The sequence below is a fragment of the Bubalus bubalis genome, chromosome 2, assembly GCF_019923935.1.
Source record: "Bubalus bubalis isolate 160015118507 breed Murrah chromosome 2, NDDB_SH_1, whole genome shotgun sequence".
Taxonomy (NCBI): domain Eukaryota; kingdom Metazoa; phylum Chordata; class Mammalia; order Artiodactyla; family Bovidae; genus Bubalus; species Bubalus bubalis.
Window position 1 is genome coordinate 99,886,367 of NC_059158.1, and position 21,078 is coordinate 99,907,444.

Consider the following 21,078-nt stretch of genomic DNA (forward strand, 5'->3'; position numbering starts at 1 on the left):
CTGAAAGCTGATTATCTGAAAAGATTACTTCAATAAGCAGACTTTGGACAAGACAGAAAAAAGACAAAAGAGAATGTGCAAAGAAAACACAGAATGAAAAAGAGGAAATAACTACAGACACCAGAGATTTAAAAAGGACTACTATGAACAAATATATATTAAAATATTTGAAAATAGAAATGAAGTAAATTCCCAGGAAAATATAAAATATTGTAACTGTTACAAGAAGAAATAAAGAGATTGAATAAGTAATACAGAAATTGAAGTAATAGTCAAAGAGCACCCCTCTGAAGAAACCCCAGGACCAGAAGGCTATGCTGATAGGCTCAAACACATTTTAAGACATATAGAACTTTATTTCACATAGTTGTATCCAGAAAATATAAAAGAGCAAAGGCTACCTTCATTATTTATGAAGCTAATATAATTTTAGCTAACAAGATAAAAGCACACTGAAAAAAAAAATCTAGCTGCTTGATGAATTTAGTATGGAATAAAAGCAAAAATATGACCTGACATGTTTGTTAATGCAAAAATGCATTTGTTACTTGTAAAAGATTTTTAACATGCAGCAGTAAAAAGTATAAATAATATACTAGACAGTAATTAGTTAATATTGCCTAAATGCCTGCCTTAAAGTTAGAAGCACAACCTTCTCCTTCCAATTCAAAACTACAATGCATCCTCAGTGGATCGTCAGCATCCTCAACAACTCCTTTTCTTACTTTCAATCTGCCAGCCTCCCCTCCTCTGCCATCACTGCTACTAATCCCTCATGTGTGTCAGGTTGAACATGAACTTCAGAACATCTGCTGCATTTGTAGTTCATCTCGGAGGAGGCTTAACTTTTTCTTTTAAAGCTGGTGAACTTCTGAGACTAAGAAAATCAGATTTCCCAAATTGGGATGAAAGTGAGAAGAAATCAGAATCCTGGACAAAGAGACATCTCTGCTATTGGTGCTCCAAATCTGATACATCTGGTTAACCTGTTAAGATAACTTAGAAGCACTGGTTTATAATGCATAGGAATCAATGAAATGAGCAGTCTGTTGTTTTGACTGCTGGCGGGTGGGGGGCACAATCTGTTTTTCATGGCTTCAGCATCTACTCCCTGCTAATTTGTGAAGAGGACATAAGGGCTAGTAATGCCTTTGGATTAGGGAGATGTAAACCACAGACCACATTGCTTTTCTACTTTGTTATTTTAACTGGTTAGGGGAAGAAAAAGTTTGGGTACTGTACTTTCCTTAATTTCAGATTTTTGACTCTCAAGGTGATTTCTTTCTTTTTTCCAAAACCTTTTTATTTTGCATTGTGGTATAGCCAATTAGCAATATTGTGATAGTTTCATGTGAACAGTGAAGGGACTCATTCATACATATACATATATCTACTCTTCCCCAAACTCCCTGGAGGTGATTTTTTTCTTTATGTTTGTATCATAGGGCTTGAAGAGGAGATTCTAAAAACTATGGAAAACAGATTAGGTGGACATACTTTTAAAAAGATTACATAGGAATATTCTTCACAGATTGTCAAACTTCTCAATGATCTAAAACATGCTGATAGTTTTTCTTTTTTCCAGAAACTATTACAGAGTGAGAGCTGAATAATTTACAAGGTCTTTATCTTTACCTCCCTTCATCTCTATCTAACAAAAAGGATATCAAAAGGCTTGTAGCCTGTTAGGTTTCTGGAACTAACTAAATCCCAGTAATGCAGAGTTAAAATTAAATTTAGAAATATACCATAACTCCTAGTCGAGAATTACAGGCTGTACTTAAGAGGCTGAAAGGAAGTGAATTTTTCTGAACTTAGTTAAAAAGGACTTTAATGTGCAGTTACACTGAATGAAAGAATAAAAGTGAATCTTTCATTGTAAAACATTATCCTGCAAGTTAATACTGAACTTAAATATTTCTTTAAATAAATCAATAGACAGTACTTCCTACACTCATTGTAATGAGAAAGAAAGGGACAGATTTTTATGAACGCTACCTATACTCTAGACCTGACAAAAGGCAGCCATTGGCTGTAAAGGATGAAGAGAAATTCCTCGGGTAAACTAGTATAGAGAAGACCATTTAGCTCAGAGCCAGAGCTGAGGCTACTTTCCCTTGGTTTAAGATGCTGTCTGATTTAAACCAAGGTATAAAAGTGCTGTAATGCAAATATAATATAACACCATTAAGCAGTAACTTGAAAAGATGTTCAACATCTCTGTCATCAAAGAAATGCAAATCAAAAGCACAATGAGAAATCACCTCATACCTGTCAGAATGGCTATTATCAAAATGACAATTTTGCAATATAAACAAATACTGAATAATGCTATATACCCGGAATTAATGTAGTATTATATATTAATTATATGTCAGTAACAAAGTAGTAATTTGGAAGATGAAACATATCAAAAAAGGCAGAGAACAAAAGTTTTTTCAGTTCTCAGGCTAGTGGTTCCGGAACTATAGAGTGCTTAAGAATCATCAGCGATACTTGTTAAAATGCAGATGTGCAGGCCAGATTCGACAGTACTCCGACTGAGAAACTATAGGGTAGCATCTAGGCATCTGCATTTTTTAACAAGGATTTCCACTTCCAAGTGGAAGTCTTAATGCAACATACTGAAAAACACTGGTCTAAAATATAAAAAAAGGGAAATAATCCTATTTGGCAGTTTCCCAGTTGATTTTCTTAATAAAAACTAATCAAATCCCATAACAGAGATTTGGAGTTTGGAATTATGCTATGTTACTGTGTACTGCCTACATTGCTCTTATTACAGAAATAGCTATGGTAATAATAAAATGTTATACATCATGTTTTTCAGAAAACCAGAAAACCATTGTAATATAAAATTTTGTCCATATTACTAGAGTAGATATTTGCAATATTTTTTTATATTCAGAAGAAAACCAACGAAGAAATTTCTACTTTGTGAGCAAAAATTAAACAGAAATTTATATAACATATATATCAGACTAAGGGAGGCTTATAGTAAAAAACTGTTAAATGTTCTATTTGTTTTTCAATAGTTCAATACATCAGAGAACTGAAAAAAATTAGATACATAAAAGGTCAACAGAAATAATCTTTTAGAGAATACATACTGTTATCTATATCCTTTGAACAAATGTAAAACCTAAGACAAATGAATATTAACTTATCTGTTTTCAGAATAATGATTTGTAAATATTTGCTTTTATCTGACAACTTTACCAATATATCTATTAGGTTTCAGGCTATTAAGCTTTGATAAGATATAGACTAACTGAAGAAATATGTCTATTGTAAGAATATCTGGATGTTTCCATTAATTCTTACATGGTTATTAATATCAGGTAGGTTGAACATATTAGATGAAAATGCTGTCTGCTGTTAAGAAAGCTTTTTGCTTTAGGTGACCCCCAAAATGCATTACTGGTGAAATATAAGATGTCAAAAGAAAAGCATTCTAGAGTTAAAAATTACTTTCAGGCAGGAAAAAGATTTAAATAGTATCAGTTCAGTTCAGTCCCTCAGTCCTGTCTGACTCTTTGCGACCCCATGAACTGCAGCAACCAGAGTTCACCCAAACCCATGTCCATTGAGTCGGTGATGCCATACAACCATTTCATCCTCTATCGTCCCCTTCTCCTCCTGCCCCCAATCCCTCCCAGCATCAGAGTCTTTTCCAATGAGTCAACTCTTCGCATGAGGTGGCCAAAGTACTGGAGTTTCAGCTTTAGCATCTTTCCCTCCAAAGAAATCCCAGGGCTGATCTCCTTCAGAATGGACTGGTTGGATCTCCTTGCAGTCCAAGGGACTCTCAAGAGTCTTCTCCAACACCACAGTTCAAAAGCATCAATTCTTTGGCGTTCAGCCTTCTTTACAGTCCAACTCTCACATCCATACATGACCGCTGGAAAAACCATAGCCTTGACTAGACAGAACTTTGTTGGCAAAGTAATGTCTCTGCTTTTTAATGTGCTGTCTAGGTTGGTCATTAACTTTTCTTCCAAGGAGTAAGCATATTTTAATTTCATGGCTGCAATCACCATCTGCGGTGATTTTGGAGTCCCCCAAATAAAGTCTGCCACTGTTTCCACTGTTTCTTCATCTATTTGCCATGAAGTGATGGGACCAGATGCCATGATCTTAGTTTTCTGAATGTTGAGCTTTAAGCCAACTTTTTCACTCTCCACTTTCACTTTCATCAAGAGGCTCTTTAGTTCTTCACTTTTTGCCATAAGGGTGATGTCATCTCCATATCTGAGGTAATTGATGTTTCTCCCGGCAATCTTGATTCTGGGCTTCATCCAGCCTAGCGTTCCTCATGATGTATTCTGCATATAAGTTAATTAAGCATGGTGACAATATACAGCCTGGACGTACTCCTTTTCCTATTTGGAACCAGTTTGTTGTGCCATGTCCAAGTCTAACTGCTGCTTCCTGATCTGCATACAGATTTCTCAGGAGGTAGGTCAGGTGGTCTGGTATTCCCATCTCTTTCAGGATTTTGCAGAGTTTATTGTGATCCACACAAAGGCTTTGGCATAGTCAATAAAGCAGAAGTAGATGTTTTTCTGGAACTCTCTTGCTTTTTTGATGATCCAGCAGATGTTGGCAATTTGATCTCTGGTTCCTCTCTCTGCCTTTTCTAAATTCAGCTTGAACATCTGGAAGTTCACAGTTTGAGTACTGTTGAAGCATGGCTTGGAGAATTTTGAGCATTACTTTGCTAGCATGTGAGATGAGTGGCGTTGCCTTTGACTGGGATTGGAATGAAAACTGACCTTTTCCAGTCCTGTGGCCACTGCTGAGTTTTCCAAATTTGCTGGCATATTGAATGCAACATTTTCACAGCATCATGTTTTAGGATCTGAAATAGCTCCACTGGAATTCCATCACCTCCACTAGCTTTGTTCGTAGTGATGCTTTCTAAGGCCCACTTGACTTCACATTCCAGGATGTCTGGCTCTAGCTGGGTAATCACCATTGTGATTATCTGGGTCATGAAGATCTTTTTTTGTACAGTTCTTCTGTGTATTCTTGCCACCTCTTCTTAATATCTTCTGCTTCTGTTAAGTCCATGGCATTTCTGTCCTTTATTGAGCCCATCTTTGCATGAAATATTCCCTTGGTATCTCTAATTTTCTTGAAGAGATCTCTAGTCTTTCCCATTCTGTTGTTTTCCTCTATTTCTTTGCATTGATCACTGAGGAAGGCTTTCTTACCTGTCCTTGCTATTCTTTGGAACTCTGCATTCAAATGCTTTATTAGAGAAATATAAAAAGGAACTCTAAGAGAGGTTAATATAAGTAGATATTCCCAAAATTCTTTAAAACCCTGTTATAGTTTTTCTCTAGAATCACAGTGATGTATGTGAATCTAGTATATTATTGTAACTCTCCACTGAGATCTTTACTGTTATTCAATAAAGTTTACAATTTTTTCACAGAAATCTCCTGTACTTTTGTTCATTTTATTTCTGTGTACTTTTAGTCTTCGTGGTTGTAGTAAACAGCATGTTTTTAAACTTTTTTTTAAATTTTAATGTTAGAAATTCAATTTATTTTTGTATAGTGATTTTATAGTCACTCTCCTTGCTAAACTCTCATGTTATTTTTAATAGCTTGCCTGTTAATTATTTTGAGTTTTCCATGTAGACAATCATGTCATCTACAAATGAGCACGGTTTTATTTCCCCCTTTCAAATGCTTGCTTGTACTTGATACTTCTTTTCTGTTCTTGCTGCGGGGACTCTGACCTCCACTACAATGTTAGATTCTCTTGGTCTAATTTTAAAGAAAATGTCTATATTACATTGGTAAGAATAATATTTGCTGCATATTTTTGATAGACACCCTTTATCAAGAAAATCCCATGGACAGAGGAGCCTTGTGGGCTACATACAGAACATAGGATCGCAAAGAGTGATCAACTAACGACTGAGCAACTAACACTTTTTCACACTTTATCAAGTTAGGGAATCTTCCCTTTTTTTCCAATTTCATGAAGAGGGTTTTTTTTCCTCCTGTAATTTAGGTGAATGAGTCAACTAAATTTTTAAAAAATCTATTGAGATGACTTTTTTTCTCTAATCAGTTAATATGCTAAATGACACATACAGATTTTTCCCTGTAATGTTAAACCATACTCACATTCTTTTGATACCCTTCTTAATCCTGATGGATTTTTTTTGTTTTTATACATTGTTGTATTCAGTTTACTAATGTTTTAAGATTTGATATTAACATTATGAGTGAGAATGCATCGCACTTTTATTTTCTCTTGCTGCCTTTGTCTGGTTTGGATATTAAGACTTTGATATAGATGTATCTGCTGAGGTTGGGGGTATTTATTTTTTTTCTATTCTCTGAAATAGTGTGTAAGTTTGAAATGATTTTTTTTTTTTTTAGAAATGTCACAGGTCAGTTGTAACTTTGCCAGAGCAGTGTTATTTTATTTTTTAATGAAAAGGTTTTAACGAAGTATTTAATTCTTTAATGATTACAAGATTATTTTGGCTTTCAATTTGTTTGAGTCATTTCTGGTAAACTGTAATTTTTAGCAATTTGTATATTTTACCTAAGTTTCCAAAATTTATTGGCATAAGTTATTATAGTATTCTCTTACCTTCTTTAATCTCTACTTGATTTTAAGGTGTGTACCTTTTCAAAAAACTGATAATATCATTTATTTATTTATTTTTTTTAAATTTTATTTTATTTTTATTTTATTTATTTTTTTTAAAATTTTATTTTATTTTTAAACTTTACATAATTGTATTAGTTTTGCCAAATATCAAATGAATCCGCCACAGGTATACATGTGTTCCCCATTTATTTTTGCCTTTTCTCTTTAATTTTAACTGATTAAACTTCCAGAAGTTCATGTTTTGTAGGTCTTTTAAAAGAAGGAAGTTCAGGCTTTGTTGACCCTACCTACTAAATGTATACTTTCTATTTCATTTATTTCTGCTCTTTGTTATCTTATTCTTACTTTTTTGTTTCTAAAGCTAATGTTCATTTTCTAACTCATTAAATTGGAAGGAAGCCCAGGTCATCAGTTTTCAACTTCCCTCCATTTCTAAGGTCTTTTTCTCTAAATGTAATAAGCATTTAAGGTTATGTATCCTGTATATTTGATATGTTTAGTTTTTGTCCAGTTAGTATTATTTCATTTTTGCTTCATGAGTTATTCAAAGATCTTTTTCCTTTAAATTTCCAAATGTATAATCATTAAAAAATTTATCTTCTAGCTATTGACTTTTATTTATATTTCAGAAGATGTGCTCTGTAAGATAATTCTCTGAAATTTATTGACAATTTGTGGTTAAAAACATGACCAATTTTTTAAAATGACTAATCTCTTGAGAAGAATGCATATTGTCTAATTATTGGATACCCAGTTCAATCAATCAAATGTATGTTAAAATTTATTATGATTCTGAATTGATATATTTCTTCCTTTGGTTTTATTGAATTCTAATATATTTTGAACTCATGTTTTTATGGGCATGGAGGATTAACATTATTACATATATTTTTTTCCTTTTATCTCTTTAGTTTGCCCTGATTGTTGGAAAGTTTAGGCATGTCAGTTCTCTAATACTTGTTTTTGTTTAAATTTCACTCATTTCTGTCACTCCTCAAACTCTACCTCATGCAAGCACCAATCTGTTTTCTATATTTATGAGCTTGATTTTTTTTTTTTAAGATTCCACGTATTAGTGAGATCATACAGTATTTGTCTTTCTCTGACTTATTTCACTTAGCATTATGCCCTTCAGTTCCATCCATGTCGTCTCAAATGGCAAGACTGCATTCTTTTTTATGGCGGAATAATATTCCATTGTGTGTGTGTGTGTGTGTGTATATATATATATGTACTACATTTTCTGTATCCATTCACCCACTGATGGACACTTAGGTTGTTTCCATCTTTTGGCTACTGTAACTAATGCTGCAGTGAACATGGGGGGTGCATATATCTTTTCAAATGAATGTTTTCACTTTCTCCAAATAAATACTCAATAGTGGAACTGCTGGATCATTTGGTAATTCCATTTTTAATTTTTTGAGGAACTTCCATATTGTTTTCTGTAGTGGCTGCATCAATTTACACTCCTACCAACAGTGCACAAGGGTTCCATTTCCCCCACGTTAGTCAACACATTATTTCTTGTCTCTGATGACGGCCATTCTAACAGGCATGAGGTGATATGTCATTGTGGTTTTGACTTGCATTTCTTTGTATATTAATGATGAAAAGAGAAAATGAAGTCACTCAGTCATGTCCAACTCTTTGCAACCCCATGGACTGTAGCCCACCAGGCTCCTCTGTCCATGGGGATTCTCCAGGCAACAATACTGGAGTGGGTTGCTATTTCCTTCTTCAGGGGATCTTCCTGACCCAGGAATTGAACCCAGGTCTCCCACGTTGCAGGCAGACTCTGCCCTCTGAGTCTCCAGGGAAGCCCATATTAATGATGTTGAGCATCTTTTCATGTACTTGTTGGTCATCTCTATGTCTTCTTGGGAAAAATGTCTATTGATCTTCCAATTGATCTTCCTCTCAATTTTTTCTTTTTAATTTTGAAAAATGTGTGCTATTGAGTTCTTGTACATTTGTACCTTATCAGATGTAAGATTTGCAATAATTTTCTCCCATTCAGTAGGTTACATTTTCATTTTGTTGATGGCATGTTATGGTGAATAGGAGATTTTTAGTTTTATGTAGTTCCCCTTGTTTATTTTTGCTTTTGTTGTGTTGTTTTTAGTGTTAAATTCAACAAATCATTGCCAAGACCTACGTCAAGGAGCTTACTGTGTATGTCAACTTCTAGGAATTTTTATGGTGTCAAGTCTTGCAATCAAATATTTAATCTAATTTGAGTTAATTTTTGTGTATGGTGTAAGATAGTGGTCCAGTTTCATTCTTCTTCATGTAACTGTCCAATTTTTCCAACACCCTTTATTGAATAGACTATCCTTACCCATTGCATATTCCTGGCTCCTTTATTGTAAATTAATTGACCATACATGCATGGCTTTATTTCTGGGACCTTTATTCTGTTCCATTGATCTCCACGGCTGTTAAAAAACACAATGTGCTAATACTACATTGTTTTCACTACCACAGTTTTGTAACAGAGTTTGAAACCAGGGAGCATGTTATATATCTTTCTAGTGAATCAAACCTTTCATTATTATGTAGTGACTATCTCTAGCCATGCCTGTCACATTAAAATTGATGCCCCAGTTGCCCCAGCTTTTGTTTGGTGTTTGCCTAGCATAACTTTCTACTATGCTTTTATTTTCAACTTTTTCTATGTTTTCAGAGTGTCACTGCTTGTAATTGCTAATGTATTTAGAGTTGTTTCAACTGCCCTACACCTTTTGCTTTCTGTTGGTCTCATTTGTTTCTGTTTTTTAAAAAAATAAATTAAATAAATAAATTTATATTAAAAAAAACTCTTTTTATCTTAAAAATTGATTGTTACAGTTCTTGTTTGGAACTATTTCTGCTTTCTCCCTTCTATTGGACTGGACATCATGCACTTTCATTTTTTTTGCAGTCCTGAGTGGCTTGTTGGATTTTATCCCTAACCAGGGATCAAATCCTGGCTCTGGCAGTGAAGGTGCCAAGTCCTAACCACTGGACTTACAGGGAAATCCCCTTATACACTCTTTTTATACTCTTTTAATTTCCTTGGAAATTTTATTGTGCATGCTGATAATCCCTGCTGTAGTCCTCCCCAGGCTTTCATGCTATTATTGTCTAATACTACATTCTTTCCATTTTCTTCAACCTCTGAAACTTTAAATAATACCTATTATCACTACTACAAAGGCAATGGCACCCCACTCCAGTACTCTTGCCTGAAAAATCCATGGACAGAGGAGCCTGGTAGGCTACAGTCCATGGGGTTGCTAAGAGTCGGGAACGACTGAGTGACTTCACTTTCACTTTTCACTTTCATGCATTGGAGAAGGAAATGGCAACCCACTCCAGTGTTCTTGCCTGGAGAATCCCAGGGACGGGGAAGCCTGGTGGGCTGCTGTCTCTGGGGTCACACAGAGTCGGACATGACTGAAGCAACTTAGCAGAATGGTATTTTTAAAATAGATCTTATTGGATTTATTTTATTTGCCAATTTTTTTCACTAATCATTCCTTCTAGCACAATATATTTGCCTTTGAAATTATTTCCTTTTTTCCTGTCATTTTACTGATTTTTTTTCTTAAGTTTCCTTTTAGAAGTTTCTTTAGTTTACATCTGTTGGTGGTGAACTCTGCCTTTGGTTTTCTACCTTTTTTTTTAAGAACTTCAACTTGAAAAAAAGTATTGTTAGGCACAAAATTTTAGATTGACAAGTATTTTCTCTCAGCACTTTAAGGATACTCAATTGATTTCTAGCTTCCATTGTTTCTTCTGAGGGGTCTGTCGTCCCTTTCATTGTTTCTTTTCAGGTGATGTGTTTTTATCCCTCCAGGCTGCTTTTAGTATCTTTTCTTGTCTTTGATATCTTACAGTTTTAACATACAATCTCAATGTATGGGTTTCTTTTTATTTTTCTTGCCTGTTATATTTTGTGCTTCTACTATTTATAGACTCTGTTCTTCACCATTTCTGAAAAATTATCAGTTATTAGCTCTTCAAATATTGTCTGACCTTCATTTCCTCTATTTTCTCTGTGGGAGACTTTGATTAGTCTCAACGTTGTCCATTTAAGCCTCCAAATTTCTGCATTTCATGTTTTTTATGTATTTGCTTTTCTCATGTATTCTGTCAGTTTAAAACATCTCATCTAATCCACCAATTCTCCCTTCAGCTGTGTTCAAACATGCATAACCCATTCTGCCAACAATTTCTTTACTGACTATTTATTTCCTTATATTTTAAATTTTTGGCTATGTTGGGTCTTTGTTGCTGGGTGGGCTTTGTTCTAGTTGTAATAAGTGGGGGCTCTGCTCTAGTTGCAGTGCATGGGTTTCTCATCATGGTGGCTTCTCTTGTTGCACAGCATGGGCTTTAGGGTGTGTGGGCTTCAGTAACTGTAGTACATGGGCTCAGTAGTTGTGGTTCCTGGGCTCAAAAGAACAGGCTCAATAGTTGTGGCACATGGGCTTAGCTGTTCCACAGCATGTGGGATCTTCCTGGACCAGGGGTCAAACCTGTGTTTCCTGCACTGGTAGGTGATTCTTTACCACTGAGCCACCAAGGTCTGTTGACTCTTAACCTCCTCTTGTTTCTAATGTTCTATGTTCTCCTTTGTACTCTATGGGGTGAGGAGTTGAATATGCCTGGTTCACCTGACAAGTTTCTTATTAAATTCTTCCAATAAAAGGCACCTGGTGCAGATTATAAAAAATGAGTTGGTATTTGGCAATAGGGAAAAGGTGATTTTGGAACCTAGCACTTTGGTAAGAGGAAGTGATTTTTTGATAATTCTGGCCATGGTTCAGGTAATACAACTTTGGTGGACCCAAAAGTGATTGCAGCAGCAGCTCAGGGAGTCTAGGATTACAGTCTCCAACCAAGAAATGCTAATAGCTTCTGAGCTCTGGCTATTACTTACGTTTCTTTTTTATTTGATCTGCCATTTATTCTTTGTTTTTCTGGTCCTTTCTAAATACCCATGTAACCAATTCCCTGTATTAAATTGTCTACGTATAAAATAATTGTGTGCTCAGTCATTCAGTTGTGTTTGACTCTTTGCAACTCCACAGACTGTAGCCCACCAAGCTCCTTTGTCTGTGGAATTTTCCAGGCAAGAATACTGGAGTGGGTTGACATTCCCTTCTCTAGGGGATCTTCTGGACCCAGGGATTGAACCCACATCTCCTGTTCTCTTGAATTGGCAGGAGATTTTTTACCACTGAGCCATCTGGGAAGCCCACAAAATAATTAGAATGGCTTATATTTTCCTGACTAGATACTAATATACCTATCCATTGAGGATTTCTTTTTCATTTCAATGATTACATTTTCCACTTGTAAGTTCAATTCTGTAGGATTATTTTTTTAAAAGCATTTCAGATTTGCTTTCAATATTCTATATCTGGTAATTTCAATATCTGCAGTCCTTAGGGTCTAAATTTATAATCTGCCATTTCTACTGTAAAAATTAATAAACAGAAGCTTCGATTAAATGGAGCTAGGATACCAGAAGAGGGAGCTCTCATGCTCTGAGATGACAGCAGAATCCAAGAGAACTCTCCTGGCAACAACTCCACCAATCATAAATTCTTAGTTTACTATAGCCCTCTTAATGTCCTTTCCCCCTCCACAGAGGAGTTAAGTTTTCCTTCTCTTGCTTTGTGGAGACTTACATGTGGCTCATCATGGTTGTGGAGTCCAAACTGCATTTCTCTGCTGATCTTAAATTAACATTTTTTGTTTATGTGTGTGTTTTTTTTTTTGCTGGAGAAACAACTGGCAGTCTTTTTTTTTTTTTTTTTTTTTTTTAGTTCAATACTGCTAAATCTCACTAATGGTGGGTTATTTCTTTATGTGTTTGCTGGACTTTGATTATGAACTCATATATGGTTGACATAATTTGAAACAAAACAGGAGGGGAAAAAAGCCCACTTGGGAGTTTTAAGTGAGCACAATTTCCTTCAGTTTCTTATCTTGTTGTTGGCCTACAGGTTTCTTCCTGGATTAAGTGTTTTTCAGTTTCATTTGCCATTAAGACAATATCCTTGTCTTGTATGTTTATTGGTCATGCTTCAGTTTCAGTCCAAGTTTTTGCTTTCCCTGCCTGTTGAAATTTTACTTCAACCTATAGAATCTAACAATGACACAATATTAAGTTTTATGTAAGATTTGGTTGTTTTTAAATAAGACAGCCGTTCAGAGCAATCTGTAACACTGCTAAAAATCGATGTTTTTATTCTGATTTTATATTTATGCCTCTATTTTCAAAATAGCATTATTTTTATAATAAAGACAATAGTTTCTAAAAAACCTTAATGGTAATTCAGACTTGAGCAAGAATATGTTACTTTTCATTTTTCATTATTATTATATTTTATTTCCAATCAAATATTTCCTTTCATTTTAACCATAAATAATAAATTATGAATAGCAATTTCTTAAATTTAATTTTATATGATGTACCTTAATCTCTCCAAATTCTTTTTATTTAATGTTTTATGTAAACTACTAATCTCACTAATATGAAAAATAGGAAGATGTAAGCCACAAAATATTTTTTGCTTTCCAAATAGGTCAATGGATAGCAAAAAATTATGTTTGTGATTACCTAATTACACATTTGTAAATAAGTACTTTTCCTATATATACTATTAAAATATATCTAAGCTATAACAAATTCTAAGTGAGTTTAATTATAATAACGGACACTCTGGAGATAATTCAGATAAAGGTAGCTAAAATTAATAAATAAAAATGTATTTTTTAGAATTAGTGAGTTATTTCAAGATGGAATGAGATCAACATTTCTCTTTTTTTAATAATAGGAAAACCTTAAGTATTTCTGGTAAGGTGAAAAAATCTTTTTAACACAGCTGATGAGCTATTTATGATACAGTATAAAAACTGAAATTATTCTGATAAAAAGTTGAATTATTTATTCTATTTAGCAGCAATACAAAAAGAAATTTAATCATGCTCTCATAACTTGCAAAGCTATAACTTATTAAGCAATAAAAGAAATGCTTAAAATAAGGAAATTACATGCTACTTTTCAATTTTGGAAAGGCATGCTCCTAAACTTTTAAAAAGGTTAGCAATTTTGGAGGTTAATTTGAAAAAGTAGCAATATGTTTCATGAAATTTATCAGGAAACCAAATGTCATTAAACTGATTTTTTTTTTTTTTTACTTTTTATCTTTGCTTGAAGAGTTAAGGATTAATATAAAAAACCATTTTTTCTCATATAAACTTTTTTAAGGAGTGAAAATATATATAAAGTAATGAATACTGCAGTAAGCATGAAAAGAAAAAGGCAATTTATATGGCTTATCTATATTTCCTTGCATATGCTCTGAATTGCAAAAGGGAATATAGAAAGGCTTTTTAAAGAGGGCTTCCAGGCTCAATAGCAAATCTTGACTACATAATAGCTAATCTCTGTATTCTGGGAACATTTTTCAAGTAAATTTAATGTACTGACAAAATGGATACTTGTATTTCATTCGTTCCCACGATAAACTTAAGAAATATGTAGTCACTCAATTAACCAAACTTCTGGAGCACAAAGTTTAAATTGAAAATATGAACTAACTTTCCTTCTCCCTTCCTTCCTGGAGATATCCACTGTCAAGAATACCCTTGAAGAAGGGAGAGGATGTAGAGTATTTACACTGTGCAGAAGGGACAGAAGACAAAGTAAAAGAGAAGTACCGGAGGAAGCTACACAGAAGAGATAATTTCTTAATCTCCTTTCTAGATTGATGCAGTTTCTTACATTTTGATGAAAAAAATTCTGGGGAAGCAGTGAGAGACAAACAATTACAACATCAATGGTAAGACTGTAAGAAACCCAGAGTAGTCAAAGGTGGCTTCTATTTGTGTAAGCTCTCCACTAAGGAAAAACATGGTTGTATCATAGTGGATCCAATTGGCAGTGATTTTGTAGCCCAAGGGACATCTGTCAATGTCCAAAGACATCTTAATTATCTTTATGGGCGTATATGTATATGTGTGCATGTGTGTTTATGTGTGTGGACACATATATGCTACTTGTACCTATGCTACTTGGGTAAAGGTCAGAGATACTACTAAAATCCGAGAAGGCACAAGAAAGCCCCCAACAAGAAGAAATTATCCATTCCAAAATGTCAATAGTACTGAGGATGAGAAATCTTGTCTTACAACCACAGACGTGCTCTTTTCCTTCAGTTCAAGAATGAATGATGGTAGAGGAGTTAATATTTGGTGGGGACTTTCCTGATGGCTCAATGTTTAAGGGACTTCTCCAGTGGCTGTCAGTAAAGAATCTGCCTGCAATGCAGGAGACCCAGATTTGATCCCTGTGTTGGGAAGATCCCCTGGAGAAGGAAACAGCAACCCACTCCACTATTCTTGCATAGGAAATCCCATGGACAGGGGAGCCTGGTGGGCTACAGTCCATGGGGTTGTAAGAGTCAGACATGACTTAGCAACTAAACCACCACCAACAGTGGTTAAGAATCTGCCTTGCAATGCCAGGGACACAGGTTTTAAGTAGCTGGTGGGCCACAACTACTGAGCCCCTCACCACAACTAGAGAATCCATGTGTTGCCCCGAAAGATCCCACGTGGCACAACAAAGATCTGGTATGCCACAACTAAGACCTGATGCAGTCTAATAAATAAACAAATATTTAAAAAATATCTGGTGGTTGCTTCCATGTCCTGGCTATTATAAACAGTGCTGCGATGAACATTGGGGTACACGTGTCTCTTTCAATTCTGGTTTCCTTGGTATGTATGCCCAGCAGTGGGATTGCTGGGTCATAAGACAGTTCTATTTCCAGTTTTTTTAAGGAATCTCCACACTGTTCTCCATAGTGGCTGTACTAGTTTGCATTCCCACCAACAGTGGAAGAGGGTTCCCTTTTCTCCACATCCTCTCCAGCATTTATTGCTTGTAGACTTTTGGATCGCAGCCATTCTGACTGGCGTGAAATGGTACCTCATAGTGGTTTTGATTTGCATTTCTCTGATAATGAGTGATGTTGAGCATCTTTTCATGTGTCTGTTAGCCATCTGTATGTCTTCTTTGGAGAAATGTCTATTTAGTTCTTTGGCCCATTTTTTGATTGGGTCATTTATTTTTCTGGAGTTGAGCTGTAGGAGTTGCTTGTATATTTTTGAGATTAGTTGTTTGTCAGTTGCTTCATTTGCTATTATTTTCTCCCATTCTGAAGGCTGTCTTTTCACCTTGCTTATAGTTTCTTTTGTTGTGCAGAAGCTTTTAATTTTAATTAGATCCCATTTGTTTATATTTGCTTTTATTTCCAATATTCTGGGAGGTGGGTCATAGAGTTTATAATAGCCAGGACATGCAAGCAACCTAGATGTCCATCAGCAGATGAATGGATAAGAAAGCTGTGGTACATATACACAATGGAGTATTACTCAGCCATTAAAAAGAATACATTTGAATCAGTTCTAATGAGGTGGATGAAACTGGAGCCTATTATACAGAGTGAGGTAAGCCAGAAAGAAAAACACCAATACAGTACACTAACGCACATATATGGAATTTAGAAAGATGGTAATGACAACCCTGTATGCGAGACAGCAAAAGAGACACTGATGTATAGAACAGTCTTTTGGACTCTGTTGGGGGGAGGGGATGATTTGGGAGAATGGCATTAAAACATGTATAATATCATATAAGAAACGAATCGCCAGTCCAGGTTCCATGCAGGATACAGGAAGCTTGGGGCTGGTGCACTGGGATGACCCAGAGGGATGGTATGGGGAGGGAGGTGGGAGAGGGGGTTCAGGATGGGGAACACATATACACCCGTGGCGGATGCATGTTGATGTACAGCAAAACCAATACAATATTGTAAAGTTAAAAAAAAAACTCTGGTGGAAGTGATTTACTGGGAAAATAATTTATTGCTTATTGAAGGTAAAAATTGGGATACATTTACTACATAAAGACAATGACCTATATCTGACCCCTAAAGATTGTAAATGCTACAATGAAGATTTAAGATGAAAATTAATCTAGTTCACTGTCATCTATGGACACTGGTCACCTTGGCTGCCAGAAAGTTTTGAACACTTTATCTCTGGTTAACTTTCTACAATATGATTCCAATCTTCTCAAGGCATAGACTAGAAAACTAGTATTCTCAGACTGTCTTGCAGCTAGGCAAGTGTCTTTAGTTCCAGTAATCAAATTCAGAGTGTGATCTGAAATTGAGAGCAAACAGCCCGAGGATGCAACTCTTCTTGGAAAACTTGATTTGGTGGTGGAAACATGAGGTACTTTGTGGATAATAGTGGTGTTTAGATGGATGCATCCTAAGTGCTGGGAGCCACTGGAAAGACTGTTTTCTTTTTTCTTTGCTGGAGGAGCTCCTAGAAGATGCTTAGATAATGTTATTAACTTCAGAGCCAGCTCTCTGGTCCTAATGGAGTCTGTTAGCTACTTATTTAATTATAATTAAATTTATATAAATATAAAATCTACCTAATAATTATAATTAAATAATATAATTATTTTATATTACTTATATAATAATAGTTATATAATATATTTTATATTTTATATAATTTATAGAATAACAAAATAATAATTAGAAATATAGAAATATAAACAAAAATATAATTAAAAATTAATACCTTTTAATGTTTCCTTTAATGTTAAACTGGTCAGAAAGGATTATGTTACTAATATTTGTAATAAAGAATCTTGACTGATACAAAAACATATGATTTAAAAATATTTCTTCCCTAAAATCTTATTACTAATAAAGATTCAGCAACAGACCTGATATGCTATTAAAACATGGTGTTCTGGAGCTGGTGCTTATAGACTTTTTATTAATTACACTATGATACCAAAAGACGCTTGCTCCTTGGAAGAAAAACTATGACAAAGCTAGGCAGCATATTAAAAAGCAGAGACATCATTTTGCTGACAAAGTTCCATATAGTCAAAGTTATGGTTTTTCCAGTAGTCATGTACAGATGTGAGAGTTGGACCATAAAGAAGGCTGAGTGCTAAAGAATTGATGGTTTCGAACTGGGGGCTGGAGAAGACTCTAGAGTCCCTTGGACTGCAAGGAGATACAACCAGTCCATCCTAAAGGAAACCAGTCCTGAAAATTCACTGGAAGGACTGATGCTGAAACTCAAATACTTTGGCTACCTGAAGCAAAGAGCCAACTCATTGGAAAAGACCCTGAAAGATTGAGGGCAGAAAGAGAAGGGGATGACAAAAGATGAGATGGTTGGATGGCATCATTGACTTAATGGACATGAATCTGAGCAAACTCTAGGAGATAGTGAAGGACAGGGAAGCCTGTCGTGCTGCAGTTGGACATGACTGAGCAAATGAACAACAACATTATACTTTGGAAAGAATGCTAAAATGAAAGGCCAGGGCTGTGGCATTCAGGATCTATATTTAATATAATATTTGTATACAACAGGCACTAAATAATGTTAGCTAATAAGTTAATTTGAATTCAAAGTAAAATCATTATGCTGCAATAACGATCAAGTATTTAAAACAGTATTATTTTCTAATGTTAAGAAAAAAGCACATTTAGGAGTCAAAGAAAGAAATGCTCTAAAATGTAAGTATAGTGACATGTATTTGTGATTGAAATGAGGCTAGATATGACCATTCAGGAGGACAGTATAATCTGTATTATTATTGTTTTGTATCTGCTGCAACAATTTGCACATCTCTCTGAAAGATCATCTTCTTTAGTATCCCAGACTCTTGAGAGGATGTTCTCTGTCCTCCACACCTCAATCCCAGGGCAAAGGAGCAGACTGGTCACCTGCTGGTGCTCCTACTATGAGAAAACACTTCAACAGAAGATCAACAGGGGCCCTGGTTTCATTTTCTTCTCTTTAATGTCATTTATTTAAACTTTAGGTTACACTTACAAAGTGTTCAACAAGCACCGGTTAACAAAGAAATTTAACGAGGTTAAAAAAGAAGTAAGGAACCAGGATTCCTTAGACCCATATCAAGAAATAATAGAACTTGGTCTTATATTGCTTAGTGCTGCTCAAGGCTCTTTTACATTGTAAAAGATAGTATGATGACTGAAGACTGTTAAACACTACATATACATTCAGAATTGTTCTACCCTCTTTCTTTGCAATAAAAGAATACATGGGCATACACGTGTATACACACATATACAAAGAGATTTTTTAGTCTGGAACACGTAAATAGGCCTGTGTGCCATGATCTAAGCTTTGGAACATTCTAGGTGTGGCAAATTGGAATCTGGTAAGTCACTCCAACCCTATCAGATATCTCAGTATGTTATATTAGTAATGTCATCAGGTAAGCCTAGATTCAGCATGTACAAGGAATGCTCTGAAAAAGGAGAATGTGGAGGAAAGACACAAAGCCTATGTTACAGTATTAAGAATAATTCTAATTGGCTAAATATGAAAAAAGGATTCTAGTCACCTGATGTCAACTGAGTGTATTTTACTTGGTTCATGCTTTAATCAGGGATTTTTCAATAAATGTAATTGGTTTCAGAGTTTCCTAAAAAGTGGACTTGCAGGTAGACAGAAGCTTGTTCATTTTAAAATTTAAGCCAGGATAGGTGTTAACTCTTCTCTAAATTTTTGGTAGAATTCAGCTGTGAAGCCATCTGGACCTGGGCTTTTGTTTGCTGGAAGATTTTTGATTACAGTTTCAATTTCCGTGCTTGTGATGGGTCTGTTAAGATTTTCTATTTCTTCCTGTTCCAGTTTTGGAGAGTTGTACTTTTCTAAAAATTTGTCCATTTCTTCCACGTTGTCCATTTTATTGGCATATAATTGCTGATAGTAGTCTCTTATGATCCTTTGTATTTCTGTGTTGTCTGTTGTGATCTCTCCATTTTCATTTCAGATTTTATTGATTTGATTTTTCTCCCTTTGTTTCTTGATGAGTCTGGCTAATGGTTTGTCAATTTTATTTATCCTTTCAAAGAACCAGCTTTTGGCTTTGTTGATTTTTGCTATGGTCTCTTTTGTTTCTTTTGCATTTATTTCTGCTCTAATTTTTAAGATTTCTTTCCTTCTACTAACCCTGGGGTTCTTCATTTCTTCCTTTTCTAGTTGCTTTAGGTGTAGAGTAAGGTTATTTATTTGACTTTTTTCTTGTTTCTTGAGGTATGCCTGTATTGCTATGAACTTTCCCCTTAGGACTGCTTTTACCGTGTCCCACAGGTTTTGGGTTGTTGTGTTTTCATTTTCATTCGTTTCTATGCAAATTTTGATTTCTTTTTTGATTTCTTCTGTGATTTGTTGGTTATTCAGCAGCGTGTTGTTCAGCCTCCATATGTTGGATTTTTTAATAGTTTTTCTCCTGTAATTGAGATCTAATCTTACTGCATTGTGGTCAGAAAAGATGCTTGGAATGATTTCAATTTTTTTGAATTTACCAAGGCTAGCTTTATGGCCCAGGATGTGATCTATCCTGGAGTAGGTTCCATGTGCGCTTGAGAAGAAGGTGAAATTCATTGTTTTGGGATGAAATGTCCTATAGATATCAATTAGGTCTAACTGGTCTATTGTATCATTTAAAGTTTGTGTTTCCTTGTTAATTTTCTGTTAAGTTGATCTATCCATTGGTGTGAGTGGGGTATTAAAGTCTCCCACTATTATTGTGTTATTGTTTTTTCTTTTTTTAATTTTATTTTATTTTTAAACTTTACATAATTGTATTAGTTTTGCCAAATATCAAAATGAATCCGCGTGTTATTGTTAATTTCTCCTTTCATACTTGTTAGCATTTGTCTTACATACTTTGGTGCTCCCGTGTTGGGTGCATATATATATTTATACTTGTTATATCTTCTTCCTGGATTGATCCTTTGATCATTATGTAGTGACCTTCTTTGTCTCTTTTCACAGCCTTTGTTTTAAAGTCTATTTTATCTGATATGAGTATTGCTACTCCTGCTTTCTTTTGGCCCCTATTTGCATGGAAAATTTTTTTCCAACCCTTCACTTTCAGTCTGTGTGTGTCCCCTATTTTGAGGTGGGTCTCTTGTAGACAACATATGTAGGGGTCTTGTTTTTGTATCCATTCAGCCAGTCTTTGTCTTTTGGTTGGGGCATTCAACCCATTTACATTTAAGGTAATTACTGATAAGTATGATCCCGTTGCCATTTACTTTATTGTTTTGGGTTCGAATTTATACACCGTTTTTGTGTTTCCTGTCTAGAGAATATCCTTTAGTATTTGTTGGAGAACTGGTTTGGTGGTGCAGAATTCTCTCAGCTTTTGCTTGTCTGAAAAGCTTTTGATTTCTCCTTCATACTTAAATGAGATCCTTGCTGGGTACAGTAATCTGGGCTGTAGGTTATTTTCTTTCATCATTTTAAGTATGTCTTGCCATTCCCTCCTGGCCTGAAGAGTTTCTATTGAAAGAT

At 34.9% G+C, this 21,078-nt stretch overlaps 1 protein-coding gene across 9 annotated transcripts in view; it reads right to left on the reverse strand.

The window, feature by feature from the left end:
• Positions 1 to 21,078, reverse strand: part of MBD5 (methyl-CpG binding domain protein 5) — a 157,924-nt gene that overhangs the window by 106,462 nt on the left and 30,384 nt on the right. The window lies entirely within an intron of this gene.